Source organism: Synchiropus splendidus, chromosome 1 (genome assembly GCF_027744825.2).
Source record: "Synchiropus splendidus isolate RoL2022-P1 chromosome 1, RoL_Sspl_1.0, whole genome shotgun sequence".
NCBI classification, from domain to species: domain Eukaryota; kingdom Metazoa; phylum Chordata; class Actinopteri; order Syngnathiformes; family Callionymidae; genus Synchiropus; species Synchiropus splendidus.
The window spans coordinates 25293954-25313235 of record NC_071334.1 but is presented as its reverse complement, the minus strand read 5'-3'; positions in this window follow the sequence as shown (position 1 = coordinate 25313235).

Sequence of the window (19282 nt, the reverse complement as noted above, 5' to 3'; positions counted from 1 at the left end):
AAAAATCTGTTATTAGCCACGTTTCATGACTCAATTCATCTTCGACCTAAAATATTGTCAGCAATTCACGATGGAAATCATTTCCATGAAGAAAAAAAAAGCATAAACTACAGTTCAGTCAATGCCATGAATGTTTTTCATATTGAGAAAATTATTTTTTTAATGGATTTTGTAATGCTTGCACAGATATCTGGTTAATAGCTCATACTAAATGGAAGCTAATATCCCTATGACTTTGTTTTCTGGTTGACTCAGTTGGAGCTGCTGTGGCGTTGAATAACCAGATATCAACTCAGGTAGACTAGATAGTCTGCTAATAAATCGAGTTGAAAACAATGTTGAACTGAATGTTGCTTTAGCTTTTAAGTTATCCAACATGACAAGCGAAGTTAAAATGCAAAACCACCATGAAACCGCTTGTTACTATCAGCTTCTTAAAAATTTAAGAGCAGATGTTTCTGCAATCAGCTTGCAGCCTAAATAAATCACTTCATGGTTGAGTCAAGACGACAGGATATTTTGACATATACATTCAATAAATGCAGTCAGTAGTGAAAACAATATGGAGGCAAGATAATGATTTGTTTAAAGGAGGAAACTCGCAAGCACGAGGCAGCAAACAAGAGGAGTGGAGTGATTTCCGACTGAATCTTACTATTACAAATCTGGAAAAGCATTGAAGTATTGAAACTAAAACAGTGTTAAGAAGCACTTGTCAGGACGGACAAATATCGATTCATCTGGAATAACACAATGCTGTTTCTACTGACTGATCATTTATGATAAATCCAACCGAACTGGGGGGATTTGGGTTTCTATCAAACTCCACGTGCAACCTTCAAACAGATCATGAATGGTTTTAGAGAGTGTGTGAGCCACTCTAGGATCTGTCTGAACTCCGTGCTCTGCTCTTAATTAAAATAAACCTGCGGCAGCAATCAGCGATCCAGTTGGCACCGTCCGTATAAACAGCTCGACGGCTTAAAAAAAAACCATACGTAATGTCCCAGGATCTGCTGAGTGCTGCGCTGGAAGACGCGCGAAGGCCACATCTGGGATCACTGGGAGATGTGGAGATAAAACCACGCTAAAAAATATTTACATTTTTATTCCATTCCATTTTGGCTCCTGCTTCACTCGACCTTTTGGGGAAGAGGAGTGCCATGAAGATGTGGCTGATCTGATCCAAAAATGTCGATGGACATTATGTCCTGAGCAAGGTCAAGTTCTCACACCTGAGTCGGACCCGTCCTGGTTTAGCTCATAGACAGGTCGTCTGTCGGGATGTGGCACCCTTACACCCATTGTTTCTGTGCTGAATTTCCAGGCATCTTTGGAAGAAAGAAAGATTTTAGTTCATACTCACCTAACTTTCTGCTACACCAACATGTCCCTCTCCAGGCCCAATTCTTGGATTTTGTCAGAGAGCTCCATCACTTTAGAATAAGACTGTGAGATATTATTGAGTGTCCACCAAAGGAAATATTTCATGCTTGGGATGAGCAACAAGTTCCACATGTTAAAATCCTCGCAAATCAGAAACTCATCTTTTTGATCTGCATGTGAGCAGTGAACGTCTTCAGGTTGTATTTATATACATTTATACCTCATCCATATGGAAATGGAGTTGTTCTGTGCTGGACAAGCCACTTGTCCTCACAGATTTAACGGTTGAACACCATAACTGGTACAAATTGAAACTTGGTTCCAGAGTGAATATGCACAGCATCTCTCTCTCTCTCATGTCGATTAGAAAAGTGTGACACATAACAACTACGTCACCGGTTCACGCCGTCTTCTTCCATGTTTGATTTGCGTTGCGACTATGCAAACGCAACGCAATTGCACAAGCTATGCACAAGCGGCGTTAAAAAAAAAGAGACAAAAAAAAAAACATTTAAGAGCTGCCCTTTTTTTTACCTTTGTTTCCAATTATGAGCGTTCATCCCCGTCTCATTTTCCCTTCTAACACTCTGTGATATAAAGGAAGTAATTTCTAACCATATGGTGAAATAAATAAGGTCAGTGATGATGATGATGGCATGGAGACTTGGTCAGCCAATGTTGGGTCTGCACGGCGGCGGCACTTGCGCTCTTACACAAACACCACTTGAATGATGGAGGAGGTGCTGATAGAGTTGCGGGTCATGAACTTGTAGTGTATATAATTATGTCAAATGCCCTGCAAGGTCTTTAAAAGAATATTTTCAAAACGCTTGAAGACAAAAGTATTGAATAACCACAGCACAATCTGGAGCTGGGTGATGTATGGTTACAAATCAGTTTGTTTTATATGCCCAACTGAAGTGACTTTTGAAAGTGGTGCAGGGATTTTTTTTTCCTGAAAACTCATCTGAAACATTTTTTTAAAGACTTAATTTTTGCTACACGGGATCTGTTGTTATATACTTGAATTCCCTCTCACTTTGTCCACTGAGCAATAACATTTTCTTTAAGTGACCTGCGGCTTATCTTGATAGGAGACACAAGAACCCCACCTATGACACCAATCCGTCTGAGCAAGTTCTCACCTACGCTCCCTCTAATCTTTCATGTTCACACTGAGACGTTCCTATATATATATATATATATATATATATATATATATATATATATATATATATATATATATATATATAGTCTACTTATACTTTTAACTGCAACCAGCAGCAGAACCAGGTGCAACTCATATTCATGATAAAAAAGAAGAAAAAAATCTGTGGAGAAAATTGAAAAAAAAAGGAAATGTCATAAATAAAACAAAGTACCGACACACATCAAAGCGATGTTTTCGACCACCAACACAGCCCATGAGCCAATAAGCGCCGGGTGGGGTGTGTGTAAGAAGACGGGCGCTTTGACTGACAGACATTGCGGATTACACGGACAAGAACTTCACATACTTTGAATGGCTGACAGACCATCTACATCCATTTCGTCTCGGCACGTCTGCTCAACGAAATCTCAATATACATATATATATATAATATAATAATTCCATGGCCAGAGAACATAGTGAGCAGACCTACCTTTGGTGCATATGAGGTGTCAATTTTGATTTTAACCCTTTAACTTATGCATAATTATTAACAGAAGTGATGTAGTGGGCAAAAATTTCTATTTCATCATCATCATCAGCTGTGAGAAGTTCGACATGTCTGCATTAAATGGCGTTTGCGGACAGGTTGAGCAAGTCGTTTCCTAACCAATGTTGGTAAAATCACCAGATGGAAGGTAGATAATAACATTTTTACGATCGGCTCTAGACCTGCTGACTCATCAGCTTTATAATGGGCAGTGTTTCCTGGAAAACAGTATCACCAGCAGCAGGTTAGATGGTGTTTATTAAAGTCAAAGTACCAGACGGAGGAGGAGGATGAGACCCCCACCCTCCACCCCACGCGCACTTTTCTTCTTTAGCTTTGTCAGCCCTTCTGTCTAATTAAAACAGACCACTTCTCTCCTGTAATAAACGTGATAGGAAGTGTTCAGTAATTCAGCCTGGCGCTACTTCACGCTGATCTCACTCTGTGTTGGCAGTGATACTGGGTGGTCCACATTAGCTTTTGGTAGCATTAACTCAAAATTTATTGGTATTTCATAGGGGCAGAGGATGGATCTCAAGTTTCAGTGGTGAAACATGGTGTTAGTTCTTTTGGGAGACATCGGTGTCAGAATCTGTGTTGATGTTTTGTTAGTCAACATCATTGGCACAAGCAGGCAAAGGAGTTTCCTTAAGCGGACTAGCTCCTATTACAGTGAGAAGAGTCCAGTCAACAGTCACAGGCTCAGAGTAATAGGTCCATCATTTTAAGCCGTTAATGCCTTCTTCACTTGTTTTTGAACGGAGTGAACAAAACCTCTCACATAATAATTCAAAATAAAGACTCAACCGTCTTGCCACTTCATAATATATCATTATGTTTGTGGACAATTTAAATTCATAGTTTTGTGGTTGTACTTTTCTGCCCCCTAAATTCCACGCACAACATCATCCTCTGTCTCTCTGTCTTATCTGGCTCCTGACACGCCTGTGACAAGGTGCTATTTTTAAACTCAAAGGTCCTTGGCATATCAAGAAAAGAGAACGACAGGAAAAAGAAGAGAGATGATCGGCCATGCCGGCACATTTGTGTCGGACGCTGTCCAGGGTGTTTGCCGTAATCTATGGGAGCACTTAGGTCTGTGACGTGACGGCACATTCATCATGCTCCCGCTCAGCCTGAGACTTCAGAACCTCCACAGAAGAATTTCAATGCCGCACTCTGGTGATACATCACGGTTGACTCTATGGAAGGAAGGTTCAACATGCCTGCCATGAATTTCAACAGTGTTGCCATCAGGATGCACCGACATGACCCTCCAGTGGTCCCCCACATCAACCATCCAGCAAGGAGACAATTACTATATTTCTTCAGTATCTGTATTGTTTTAGCAATTCCACTCACGAAGTCCTGGAATACTTTACTCCTTCATCCCCAACTCTTCGTCCTGTCTGAGGCCCGCTTCAACAGTGCCACTACACTTACAGCATGTAAGTGCATCTTTGGACAGGACTTTTCAGAGCAGTCTTCACTTCAGAACACATGAGAGTGTTTCAGAATGTGTTCGCTTTACTATGCCCAATGATCTGCGGCAGAAGTAACCAAGGTGTCCTGCAGGGTACGAACAAAAACTCTGTTAAATGCTCTTAAAGCAAGGTATTGGACAGGAAATACAGCTGCTACTTGGGATTAACTGCAGGAGGGAACAGAGTCTTGTTACAAGGCCATGACATCCATAATAGTGGATATAGCTGAAGTGCTAAAATACGGATGGATTAAGTTGAAATAAAAGTGACAGAACCTCAGATTTTTTTAGGATATAAATCAAAGGGACCTGCTGCTAGCTTCACTCACTCAGGGCCACATCCATCAATAGGTAATAGCATACTATTCTAATTCATGTACAGTGCACCAATGTCAGTAGCAAGTTCCAGCAAATAATTTCCGTTCAACTCTATCGGAGTGGTAGTGAACGGAAAAGGTGTGACAATGTCTCATTTTATGGCGAACCCTCTACATATTATAAAGCCCCTAGTATAAAACAAAACTGATATAAAACTGTTGATCCTTGTGTCTGTGTCTCGGTTGTAAAAAGAAAGCACTTGAAAATCCAAAACTGTCAAGTCAGCAGAACATGTTGCTGTTTATTATTTCCACAACAGCAGTGATTTAGCGTCGCGCGCAGCTACAAGCCCCCAGGCCGGATCCTTAGTGCCGTTTGCGATAAAAGAAGGTGCCATTATCTAGTCTGCGTCTCGGCCGTGAAAGCAATGAAGAAGCGGTGAAACCATAAACAAGCAATTATCCGTTTTAGATCCTGCCATCAAGTGTCAACACTTTGAAAATCAAATCATACAGTGAGAGAAGCAATGAGCTGGTGAAGATGAGTGCGCGCAGAGACAAAGGTTTTGATAGTCACTCAATGGTCGTAATGTTCCCTGCACGCAGATTCAAGCTCTGTTTGCTGGCACTAAGGTACTAATCCAGAGAGGAGAACTACGAGCTAACTCATATAGCATTGATGTATGCGACAATTTCCCTCTTGTCTTGCGTTTGTTGCTGGAAAGCACCGTGAGTTTGTGATGCAGGCATTCACACATGCACACAATATAATTTCCTTGTTAATTTCTTCTGGAACAAAAGTATATTTCCTAAAGAAACAGATCAGTCTGGAACTATTAAAGAGTGATGGGTGCACACAAGTTGTAACAGCGAGTATAAAAGATGCCGTGTAGTCATAATAATACACAGCGAAACGTCCCCACTAAAACTCTTGTTTCCTGTTTGTGCTCTGTTTTTATGTACTGTCTGTGGATTAAACCTTGTTAAATTTAACCTCACTGCTCGAGTCCACCTGTTCACCTGAGCCTCCATGACACTACTTACACCTAACTTCAACCAGTAGCAGAATCAGGTGCAAATCATATTTATGATTTAAAAGGAAGAAAAAAAAATCACAAATTGTGGAGAAAATTGGAAAAAAATGGACATGTCATAAATAAAACTATGAATAAAGTAAATATATCTAATATATCATAAAATAGATATAGTATGAATAAATGTTTGTTTCCCCCCCACCGATATTAACAGTAAAGAAAACGGTGAAGCGGTCCCCACTAAAACTCACGTATCGCTTTGTTGTTTTACATCAGAAACCCTCCCCCTGTTGCTTTGAGAATCACGTCAGTGCTGTGCAGGGAAACGCTCCAGAGGACAGGAACTCTGAAAAGGGCAGCCACACCGAGCGATGACAAGAAAAGCTGCTTCCTATCCAGACAGTGGGGAAGTGGAGCGACATGGAACTTGGCCCTGGGCACTACTCTTTTTCTCCACACGGTGCCTATTATCTCCAATCATGTTCAGTGCAGCTCTGCTTTGGGGGGCGTTTTCTGCTTCCTCTCCCACCAGGTGCCAGCACCAGTCACCAGCGTTACTGTCTGCTGAAAGACAGCGGGAGATCGGTCGGGGGGCTGGTCAAGGCTCTCTGATTAAATTGTTAGGAGGAAGTGGTGGAGAACAAAAGCCAGTCTGGGATGTACATGGGGTTAGACAGGTAGATGAAAAGAGCTACAGTCAATGAATTAACGCCTGAGATGCAGTTTGTTTAAGCTTCAGTTGAAGTTTTGACTTGAACAATGTGGTAGCCAACATCATTTACCCTCTTGGAGCCCGTTGGGAAGGTTGAAAACCTCCACTGAAGAAAATCCCAGGGAACGGGACTGGAGAGGAATGAAGTTACGTCATGAGTGAAACACTCCTCTAACAATGTGTGGGCATCTTGGAAAGAGACCTGGTCACTACTGACAAGAAGATCTCAATCACTCATCCTGAATATGACAAAAGGTTGAGGCCTTTTACTGAACGTTACATTTTTATGTTTCTCACTGACATGAACTGTTATGGTGATCAAACTGTTTTTAAGTGCCAAAGCAACATTGTTTTCTATAGTAGTGCTTTCATTTAGTAAAGCAGAGGTTTTTGACCTCTGACTGTGACTGACTGTGATATTGGTGAAATTCATGAGACCCTGAGAGTTTGTGACCACTGCAGTGGCTTCACTTTGGCTTATTTGGATTCCAGACGGCGATAAGGGGAAAATGTTCCTACGACTGTACTGTTGACTGCAATGGAACGAAGAAGTGATCATTTTCGTACTGACAAACATTTTGGATGAGTGAGAGAAAAAGCAGCATTGTCTTCGACAACAAGGTTGGAAACTATTGGAGCTTGCTGTTCCACTGTTTTGTTTTACCAGAGTTCAGATTCACCTCACTCTACCTTCCACAACCAAATTGCAGAGAGAGTTCTTTCCAAAGTATTTACTGTGGTGACGAGACATAATCCCTCCACCTGGTCCTGGGTCGGCCCCTCAGACTCCTCCCAGCTGACTGAGCCTGAAACACCTCCAAAGGGAGGTGTCCAATGGGCATCCTCATGAGATCCTCAACTGGCTGAAGCAGCACTCTTGAAGGGGTTTTCACACTGCGAACCGGGTTTTGATCAGGACTGGAGAGCTGCACCACGTCCCAGGAAGCTCTCCTCAGGGGCTCAGCTCGATTTGGTGCTAGACGCCGGAAACTATGCACACAGCGCGATTCCACACAAACAGATGGCGACTTCCTTGAGACGTGCTTCCTCATCGGTTACAAACCAGCTATTTTGCACATAGCGCCACTAGCTGAGAAGAAAAAAAAAATCGCCTGTGGTGCAATGGTGCGAAGCTGCACAGAAGGATGCAAACTAGACTCAGGCCTCCAAAGACAGAATCCACAGTGTGAAAAGCCCCTGAGTCTATTCCAGTGACAGAACACCTCAAGCTATTACTAAGGGAAATGCCCACCACCCTTTGTAGAAAACTCACTTCAGCCCGTATCTATCTGTCATGGTAATATTAATTACTCATATCTGTACTCTGTATTGCCAAGTACTAGTACATACTAGGACTTGGTCAGAAAAAAAGTGGTATCAGGACGTGCCTTATTAGAGCAAACCGCGGACCATCAATGTGGCTAAAATCTGCAATACATGCCGGCCTTCGAACTCACAATCCATTCTTAGTAACCACTTTTGTAAAAATTTGTTTCCAAAGTTGAAATACCCAAGTAGTTCCTTCCACTGAATGACTTCCTTCCAAGCAAACGACTTTGTTTTTCCCCTAGAATGCAAAATGCCTCCATTGTTAAGCACTGCCTCTAGCGTCTTCTGCACATCTTGAGCTTAAACAAAACATCTTTCCCCTCAGTCTCCGTCCCTCTGCCGACTGGCTCGGCACAGGTTGATGCATCTGTTTGTTGAAACGAAAAAAATCACCTGCGTATCTCTCCTGCAGCTGCGTCGCTCAGAAGCGCCGCCAAGTAGAACCGGACAGATGTGGGCGCAGTAAGAAAATTCCATCACTCTCTCTCCTCTGTATTAATCTGTCCATCACGGCTGCTGTCCTCTGCAGCTCATCTTTGTCCTCTACTGTGGGAGTCGCAGAAGGACATTTAGAAATGAAATGGGAAGTTTGGAAATGCGGTGCACTGCAGGTCAACATGTGTGGTCCATCATTCCTTGACGTCTCAACAACCCTGTCAGTGGTGCATAGCCATCACCACGTTGGCCAATGATGTGTGTTCCTCCCAAAGAAAAATGCTCTAAAGAAGTGTCTATTTCCACAAAACCACCAGAAGTCCACATCTTCAATAAATGTGGGATTTTCTCTCATGCGAACCGGTCCAGATGTGTTTCTATGATTACTTATTCTGGCTGTTTGACAACTTTCTCAGGCTCCCTTGACTATAGTTGCACCCAAAATTAGCCTGCCATTAGCCTCAAACATTTGTTGCCATGCTAAAGGTAGGTCTCAGAACAGTTGGAACATCACAATATAAAGATGCTGCTCTTACGTTCTCCTTTGAGTTAAGAGTCCCGCTGGAACAACATTGATGTCTGCTGCTGCAAAACAACTAAGATGCTGAGGAGAACTGGCTTTGTGTGGAGGGGTGACAACTGGCATTACATACCGATCGGTTCCATAAACCATTAGATTGTACAGTTCATCAAGTGTTAGGAGTTACAGTATTACGCCGATTCCCTCCAATTTTTCGGGAACGCCTGAATTAAGTAGGCTCATCTGAAACAGATGTGTGACACTGTGTCTTCGTGACTTTGTGAAGGAGCCGACAATTCTGATTCACAGTCTATTTGAGTGTTCGACAATGTTACAAAGCTTCATGAAAAACATGGTTCCACCACTGTTTGGAAAAGTGTCCAGGCTTTTGGGGTACTGGTTCATGAGTCCAGTGACTGCTGTGCTCCTCTGTGCGTGTTAAATATTGGACTAGAAGGTTTTGTGGTTGGAAATGAGCGACTACAAAGACATTATTCAGACTGAGAGACGGAGCAGAGAATGAAATCCAGATTGGACGGAACCAGTGGGCAGCCAAGGCAGTCAAGAAAGAGCAGTTCTTTGGTGCAAGAATCTAAAGAGACAGGCTTTCTTTGGACAATGTTTTAATCATTGAAAGTCACAGCTTTGACTCCAAACGTCAGTCTCATCGCTTCCCTGAGTGCCGGAGCATGAAAATAAAAACATAATGTCAACTCGGCTCAGAATGCGGGGCTAGTCTGTGCCAAGAAAGGGGGTGCTCAATTGCCCGTTCTTGATTTAGATATACGGGTGACATTTGGAATGTCTTTCATGAAACCATCTCCAGACTTTTTCAGTGATCCGTTTGTTTTGTCAAAGCTAATGACTGACAAAGGAGCTGAACTGAATTAAACCAGATTAGGACCGAGTCACTGAGGATCACGCTCATATTTGCTCTCCATCTCATGGGGTGCTTAATGTAAACACCTAAGGCACCATCTCTCACGTGGATAGGCTTCCTCCTTTGCTTTTGTTAAGGCGGCTGCTGTTGCAGCTTTCACTTTGACTTGAGGGCGGGTTGACAATCGGTCCGACGGACCTGTAAATGAACATGAGCATCTGGATTAGCACTGCAAAGTACCAGGGACTCAGTCGCTAAGTCACCTATACCTTAATAGTGTGCCCCACTAGAAAGACCGAATTCCATGCAGGTGAATGTGGATTGGACAGTCTGTAATTTTGGTATATCAGGACAAAGTGGTACAGGTTGTGTGGCGACTAAGGCTGCCATCCTGCCATCGTATGCATGACCGATCACGTCCATCATTGAGAGGTCCCTGCACATCAACAATGGCAGCAGGGTGATGGACGAACTAGCAGTGCTGGTCCGACATCAGTGCCACGATGCTAGTCACGGAGCCCCACTTGGCTCACCCCAAGGCTTCTCCCCTGCTCTGGCGGCCCAGGATAGCACCTCTGGAGACGGACATGTCCACTCTCGCTGCATGTAGGAGCGATTCTGTCATTCTTCCTGCCTAGTGCTGTCAGGCTGCGCAGTAGCAGACTGAACTCACCGTTCATTATCGGGCATTTGTATAATTACTGTTTTATTTTATTATTTTTTTTTTACTTGCATTTTTTTCCTTATGATTTCCTTTTTTTTGGTTCTTACCTCTTCCACGTAAGCATTATATTTTTGTGTGGAAATTAAAAAAATAAAGAAATAAAGTTGATTGATTTAATAAAAAGTAGAAATAAGGACTCTAATGAGTCATGGTTAAATCCCCTTTAGCTAAATTAAATTGTTAAGGTCTCATCGGCTCTGTCTTGACTTGTTTGCAATCACTAAAAAATAGATGTGAATTTAATTACAAAAAGAAGAGCATTTTCAGTTTGGGCAGCGAGAATGAATCTTTTCCTTGTTAGGCCGACGGCAAGAGTAATTTTTCTAGGACCCTCCATTTGTCACCGCCCTCCCCTTCTGCTATCCCCCCCTTCCCTTGTCATGCAGTGAGAAATGTCAGTGCGAGCAGAGAGCACATATTTAGCCCCCCAATTTGCAAACCCAGGGACCCAAACTCTGTAATACGGTAGAATTTTGATATAAACAAACTGATGTACATAGTTAATGAATTTGCTTGTTCATGAACGTGAGAGTTTTGAGGTCAAGTGCTGGAGGACTTGACAGACTTGTCAACACAAGTCGGGTTGTTTACCTTTATGCTGAACAATGTAGGACTTTGAAGACATTTACAATACAGTATAAACCTCCCTCCTTCTTTTGACCCGACCTCATCAGTTCCTTACCCTCCTCCAAATCTGTTGCCACCATCCATCTTCTTTCATGCTCATGTGAGGTTCTTCAGCTGGTTCATTCATTATTTACCAGTCATTTTATTGCCTAAGTCATACTGAGCAGTGCATTTGTATGTGTACAATCCTTTTTTATTTTTTTCTTTGACTACTGAAAAATAATATATATAATTTTATATGTTTACAAGAGGGATGTGCAATGATGAAAAACTTAGCTAGTTATGTTTATGAAAAAATAATGACATAGAAATGTTTGTGCATTATTTGGTGTAATTATTTTGGCCTATGTAAAAAGCTGAACCATTATGAAGGACAAATATTTTGTTATGAAATTATGGCTAAGCCTGGATTTACCCCAAATCCAGTTGTAGTGAGTCACACTGGACCCGTCCTCTGTCCTGAGTGCGATGCTGCTGCTCTTGTTGTCAGTTCACTCAACCTCTTTTGTCCATGGTGTTAAACAAGTGAACGGGGGGAAGGGTTGGCGCTTGTGTGCCATTGTTGACATAACTTGAATGGGATTCCATCTCAGCAAATAGAGTTCAATGTTGTTGAGAATAGACTGCGTACTATTGACCTTTAGTAGCACGAACAGGCTGCCCATCTCAACACAAAATAGAAGTCCTGATGAAGGTTCAATGGTCAGAGTTCTGAGCAGGACTGGGTGATGTTGGTACACAACCATCTAGAAGAAACAGAATAACATAAAGCTGACCTATTGTCAGTGACAGATGACAAGGCTGGTCACTAGGATAAGAAGAGCGGAAATGATTTGGCACTTTGTTGCCAGTCTGTGATCAGATGGGTTGGCGATCAGGCAAGAAGGTAGGAACAGGAATGAAATGAGTTGGCAACCAGTGTTCAGTCCAAGATGGAAAGCTTGAAAGGCTTCATGAAAGGGTGTGAAGACAACCTGGTGAATTGTGCATGTATATGCTGAAACAAGTACAAGAGAGGCTGCAGGTAAGTAAATCATAGGGGGAGGTTCAGCAGATCAAAAGAGACAGCGGTTTTCAAGTATGAGATGAAATGTTATCAAGCCTACTTTTTCGAAAAAAAATGGCAGAATAGCAAACAAATGCAGGACTAAGCAATGCGCTTTGTTTTTTATGGAGGAAGATGGCAGGTGGCCCTCAAGACGTACAGTATGCAGATCTGCTTCACAATGACGACAAAAGCACTAGGTTCTCTGGAAATTATGACAATATCACTTCTTTGTCTTTAAAGGGCTCAGGTTTTGAATAAAACAACGACAACAGAGGTGGTGAATATCTTCTTCTCATTTGGCGGCGTTAATGTTTCTCCCCCAACGCCTTCAAAAGTCTGCTGTGACTAAAACATGTTTAAGTTTATCTCCCAGCTGGAATCTGTGCCGAGGAAAAAAAGTCTGTGGCCAAAAGAAAATCCACTCTGCTGTAAAGAGGAACAGTAAACAGTGATCTTTAACGGGCCAGAGTCCATTACTGCAAGTCATAAAAGTCATGTGGAATATCCACATGAGTGCAGAGTGGGACGTGGCCGTTGTCACACTCACGCTCGTTCTTGTTTATGTGACTTTTTACTGGGACTTTGTATGAGTTTGTGGTTTAATGTAAAGTCTGTGTCAGAACAGTAAATGCAGCACGAACTTCTGACCTTTACTCTCAGCGTTTCTGGTCAGTGTACCATGTTTCTGGACAACTTTAAGGGTTGTATCATGGTTCAGTATTCTGCCAGTTAGAAGGAGTGACACAGGCCACACCCCACAAGGAAGTAAAGCTTGTTCAACCGGACAAGAGGTGCTCATGCATCTCCTGGTTGGAGGAGCAAGAAGGTGACATGGACCATGACTTGTAGGCTGGACAAGACAGTACTCTGCTTTGGTGCATAATAATAATGACTAGTGTGATGTTTATCTGACATTAACTCACAACTCCGATTTTTCATACATGATGACTAGTAGCCATGAAATAAGTTCTTGTTGTGTTTATTAACCCCAATGAGCCATTGACACGGCAGCGTATCCGCCGCAGCTGCACCTTTGAATGAGTCCGGACTCAGTGCTCTGTCATCCTGATGTTTTCAAACCTGATGATTTATTCTGACCTCCAACAGATTACTCACTCCCCCTTCACCGCCTAGTGGACGACAGGGGCGTCTACGCTCTGATTGGTGGGTTGCGCCCTCATTTGTCTGTGACAGCCTTCGCTGGGAAACCAAACAATGTCCATCCATCTCCTGTGTCACAGAGCAAGAGACTCGTGCTGTGACTGAGAGGTCTGGTCAACGCGAGTCGCTCAGTGTTGGAAGCTTTTTGTCTGCAGGGTTGGTCCAGAACCACATAACTGTGGGCACAGCTGAGGTCAAGGATAGACAATATAATCTTAGGTGGAGATGTCACATTTTGTCACACAACCTCAGTCAAAGTAGCTGTTCATTGGATAATTACAATGTATTTACATATAAATGAATCTAAACATCAGGCAGCAACTCAATTGTATGCAGTGTCAATTGAAAACATGGCAGTGTGGTGTCACAGTTCTGCAGGCTCCGAACAAGAAGCTCATTGGTTCAAATTCGGCCTGAGATATCTCAGATTGTACTGGATACAAAATGTGATCATAAACTCATCTCTTTATCTTGTCTCATGTTGAGGTACTTATCTTTCAAACTGACATTTCGACTAATGCACATCAGCATTTATCAAGCTGGAAATGAGCTGAAAACACTCGATTGAAGTATCATAAGTAAAATAGGTGTGTGATGCTGGGGTCAATCTTCTGAAAATAAGCATGGTTGATACAAAAGTCCTGAAACTCAAATTGTCTTTAACATGCTGGAAAAAGTTTCTAAATGTAACTTCACGTCAACTTCAAATGTTTTTTTCCACTTGGATTGATGAGGAAGAGAAGCTGCGAGCGATTTTATCATACAAGTGAGCAATTACAAGAAAACATTGTTGTGTCTCTTCTTTATACTGAAAGTCACTGTATCAACTACACATGTTTTATAAAAACTAAGGGTGAATAGGTGGAGGTGGATTTTGTGTTTTCATTAAGAAACCACACTTTAAATGGACATTCAATACCAGTTCACATGATCTTGTGAATCAACTGAGGGCCCAGCTGGCATGTGATTTAAAAAGTCGAGAATTCTTGATTGATGGCAAGTGAATAAATAAAAAAATGTTCAAGTCACGAAACCCTGGAAACATATGTAAGTGTGAAAGAACAAATATAACCTCTGTCATTAACGCAGCCTTTATTTTTGGCATAGCTGCAACCTCTCCATATTGCTGTTATGAATAATGCATTTTGTTTAAAAATAAATATCTTCTGTCCCTGCAGAGCAAACGTCGGCTGGTGTGTGCTGATAAGATAAAGAGATGATGAAATGAAATTCCATGCCAGAAATACAAGAAGGAGGCACTTATAAATTAGAATATTGTCTTAAAATAAAACTGTAAATGACATCTCGTGTGGCGTGACATATTGTGTACATGTTTCAAAGTTAAATGTCTTGGAACAGCGCTTTATTTTGATGTTTTGCCTGAGGTACTATTACTTTTTTGACTGACTTCCTGTATGAACAGTCATCTCTACTCCAGTACAGCTTGACCAGAACCGCTCAAGAGATCTCACCCAAACCTATTTTCATCTGCACGACTCAGCAAAACCCCTTTTGGTTCAGTGGTGGGCGAATGTTTCACCCTTGCGCTCACGGTTTCTGAGGCTGTCCACTCCACTCGAAGCAAAAGTAAAAAAAAAAAAAGCATCTTAAACAATCTTAAATCTTAATCTTAAACAAACAAACAATGGTATTTCTGCGGTCAAGTTACTGCACTATTGCATTTTAACTGGACATAAGTTTGGCTTTCCGAAATGGCTGTCATCTAAGATGATGGTAATTGTGTTATTTTTCTTTTTTACCTGAAACAATGGTTATTTCAAGGTGAATGTGTAGGTTTTCTGTATTCCGTGCCACCGTTTTGCTTTCTCATGTTATTCATCATGCCTGGGAGCTCAGTGATAGGGGTGAAACAATGATTCTCCATGAACCATTTGTCCTGTGTCCACATTCACTCAATTATTTTCAGAAGATAAACAGGAAGATCAGGAGATTGTTTGGAGGGGAAATGATGGACCACTGTCTCCACTCAAAACTGTTCTCTGCTTTTCAAGAACAAAAATCATAGACCTCTTATGGTACAATGAAACACAGCAACAGATCCATTTCCATGTTCATATTGATACAACACCCCTGTTTATATATCCTCTTACTACAATGTCTGTACTATAGCAACATTTTGGAAAGGGATTTTTTTCATTGTCATTTCTGACTCCTTTCAGTATTCTATGTAGATGGAAGAAAAGCAACTCGTATTTAGATATATTCAATTTGGAAGGATGTGAAGGGGCTTCTTGTATTTGGCTTTGTATTTTTTAAAGATGACAGAAAAGATTACAAACCACCAAATTTGCATTTTATCTACGACAAATTGTCTCTAGGATATGCATTTCTAATTTATTTATTTGTAGCCTTGGTTCATCCATCCATCTATAGGTAGCCACCACTTAGTTCTGTTCACGATTGCGGGGAGTACAGGAGCCTATCCCAGCGGTCCCTTGGCAAGAGGCAGGAATACACCCCCGACAGGTTGCCAGTCCATAAAATAAACTTTTGTAAATAACTGGAAAATGTGAGTCTTCATGAGGAGTCACCACGCCATGCTAGCATGTTTCCTGTGACACATTTGAAGTTGTACAAAAGTCTCATACCAGGGTCTGCCACCCAAACTGTCCATCATCTGCTATAGTGAGGCACTGCCAAACCACAGCCTGAGGTCAGGTCTTGTTACCCTAGCGCAAGCGCTGCCAGAGTTCATTATTGTCACTGACCAAGACCAGATTTACTCAAGTGTATTTACATGACTGTGGTACATTTTGATTTTTGGTAGCAGTTGCTTCAACCTATTTAAATCACAGATCATGGAATCAGTGTCACAATGCATCGAGGTACGGGAGGATGCCATCCAGGCGCTGCTGGAACTCGCTCCATCTACAAGCTCATACATAATAATGTACTCGTAACTGGGCAATGACAGGATGAGACCAGGCTGCTACCGTCCCATGACGACATTTGTCGCTTAGACTTTTCGTTTTTTTATCATTGTCAAAATAACATTTTTAAAATATTATACACTGTGGTATGAATCATCAGATCAGATCATGTGACGATGAAGCGATTCTGATTGTTATTCTGTGTCTTGTATTGAGGTGAAATGTAATGCTGTCTGTGACTCTCTTTAGCCCTTTCACAACGTGCAACAAACGTGGGAAATGAAATTTCCTCCAAACACAAGTGCAAACATAATAATTGGTCTTGCAGCTCTCGGGTCGAGGGCCTCTCAAGTTAGCTCCCTGTTGCCAACATGTGAACAGCCCTTCTCGAAGAATTCTTAATTGTGCACCCCGTGGATAAGGTCTGGTCGGAAAACCTCTGCCGATGTGGTGTCAATGTCCCACCTGTTCACCCCTCAAGATGATCCAGTCCCGGGACAGCTGTCTGGCAGAGGCTTCGAGGTATCTGGTCATGTGAGAACCGTGTCGTACCAAGTGCAAATCAAAGTACCAGGACTTGTGCTCTTCACCCTCGCAGCGTCCTCGGTGAGGGATTTGACACACCCTGGGACAGCTGGATTTGCTAAAGCTGCCATGCAGAATCAGCATCCGTGTGGGGCATTTGAGAGCCTTCACTTTGTTTGTTTTATTTGGGCTCACATCATTATCTCATGGAGTGAGGAGGATTGGGTTTAATATGACGGGTGGCGATGAGGTAGCGCTTGTCCTTCCTCGCACGCAATCACTTACCCGCGCGCTGGGTTCACACTCCAACATAAACAGCACATTTAACAGGTGGGTCGACCCTCAATGTGCCGCCCTGTTCGCATTGCACATTTATTAATTAAAAGGCCGGACTTTTTTATCACTGGCGCTCATGATGAATGAGGGCAATTCATTTTTAATAAGGGCCACTGGAGGGCTGTCGTGAGAGGTGGCGCAGTACTTGATGAAGTCATTTAAAAGCGCAATATCGTCAGCAAAATTACAGGTTTGAGAAGGGCAATGAGGAAAAATGTACACATTTATATTTTAATTTTAAGTAAAATTAAGAAATGAAAGACAAAGCATTCAATTCACGCAGACCAACTAGAGAAAAGTGAATAAATAAATAAACCAAAACTTTTCTTCAAAGAAGTAGACATGATCCTGCAGCAGAATATTAAAACATTATTTGAACTCCACATTTGAACACGCAGCCAGGTAACTGAAAACCCCAAAATGTGGCTGATGATCACGTGACTATGGAGCTGTTAAATTCTGCTGGCAGCATATCCGATACAAATAGTGACGTTAAGCTGACTTACACACGGCTGAGTATTTCTGATTTATATATTTTGACTGATGTCAGTTGTGTTAGTCATTAAAAGGTTCTAAACCAATGGATTCAATGTCTAATTTGAACATTTACCAAATGAGATTATGACGTATGATGTAAAATCTATAATTCTTTTTGAGGAAACCTCATGTTTATACGCTAAAGTAGAGCTGTGTTGGAAGATAATGGCTCCAAAGCGATCGGGACAGACACAGTAGGAACCTGAATCAGTTCATGAGATGATCCCCGAGGTCATTACCTCTTGGGGGGGTCCAAGCATCTTCTAAGGCCAAGATCTGTCACACACCTGCCACTGTCTCTTAACAGAGCTGGGAGGCTCTACCTCCTTTGGATCAGCGCCGATGAGTCCAGTTATCAACTCCCTCTGCTGCACTTCAGTAACAACACTCGTGTCAGGTTCCCCTTCTCCTCGTGGAACAGGGGCAATCAAAGGCCAGTCTTCTCTGGGAGGGAGGACTGGCCCGAATTTAACCCTTTTCTGTCTTATTCCCCAGAGTGCTGCTCGAACTGCGTACAAGTGTCCGGTTTCCCTGCTAGCTTACCCTCTGAACCGTGAGGATGGATGGGCGAGCAGTTTAGCCTCCTGTTGAGACCTCCAGGGATGAGACGCTCTCAACCCTACAGACCCGCCGTCTCATTAAGAGCCTGTCAGGAGTGCAACTTTGTCGTCTTGATGTCCCACTTGGATCCTGTGAGGGAATTCCCCAGCAAAGTAGTTACAAGTGTTAATTTGTAAAAGCATCGGAGGGACATTTTTCTGCTAGGGTTGCTTTACATCAAGTCCGGTGTAGGTACCAAATGTGTCCGCTTACCAAATGTGTCCTACCTGGCGGGGACTGATGACGTCACATCCGGCATATACGATCATTTTTTTATGTTTTAATGAGCCAGAGGAAATTGAAATAAAGGATTTCAAGGCGCTTTCTACCACACGCATAGCATTTATTTCCACAAAATTTTGTTTGTCATCGAATCGTTTGCTAAGGTTATGTCCGTTCTTCTCCGCAGTTTGTGGAACAATGCCGTGATTGGCTGACATGTATGGAGCTTTGTTTTTCTGCGCAAGAAATCACAATAGATCTTACAGTAGGAACTTATACACATCCCGATACATTTATATTAATTTACCCGGGAAAATATGAATTTATGAAGGAGTTTTCACCCCTACCAAATCGGTCCTACCACACCCGCGTTAGCTGAAAGATACGTCGTGATTGGCTGACATGTGCGGGGCATTGTTTTTAGATAGATATCGTATAGAAAGATATCGTATATGCCGGATGTGACGTCATCACTCCGCGGCAGGTAGGACACATTTGGTCGGCGGACACATTTGGTACCTACACCGGATCATGGGGCACACAGCTATGATTTCATTGCCCTTAAATTGTTGCGTGGAAGCAGCTATCGACGATACAGATCATGAAACTGCCTTGCCCTCTTTTCATACCCCCTTTTTCACATTAATTGTTGGAAATATAATGTGGCCATCTTAAAGCAGAAAAAAGGAGTGAGCACGAGTTGTTTTTTATTGCTCCCACATCCTTTATGCCGCATGCTTGTTTTCGAAACACAGCATTGTAAAGGAAAGTGTTGCCTCCTCACCCTGTCAAAAATATGTTCTCCATGTGTCAAA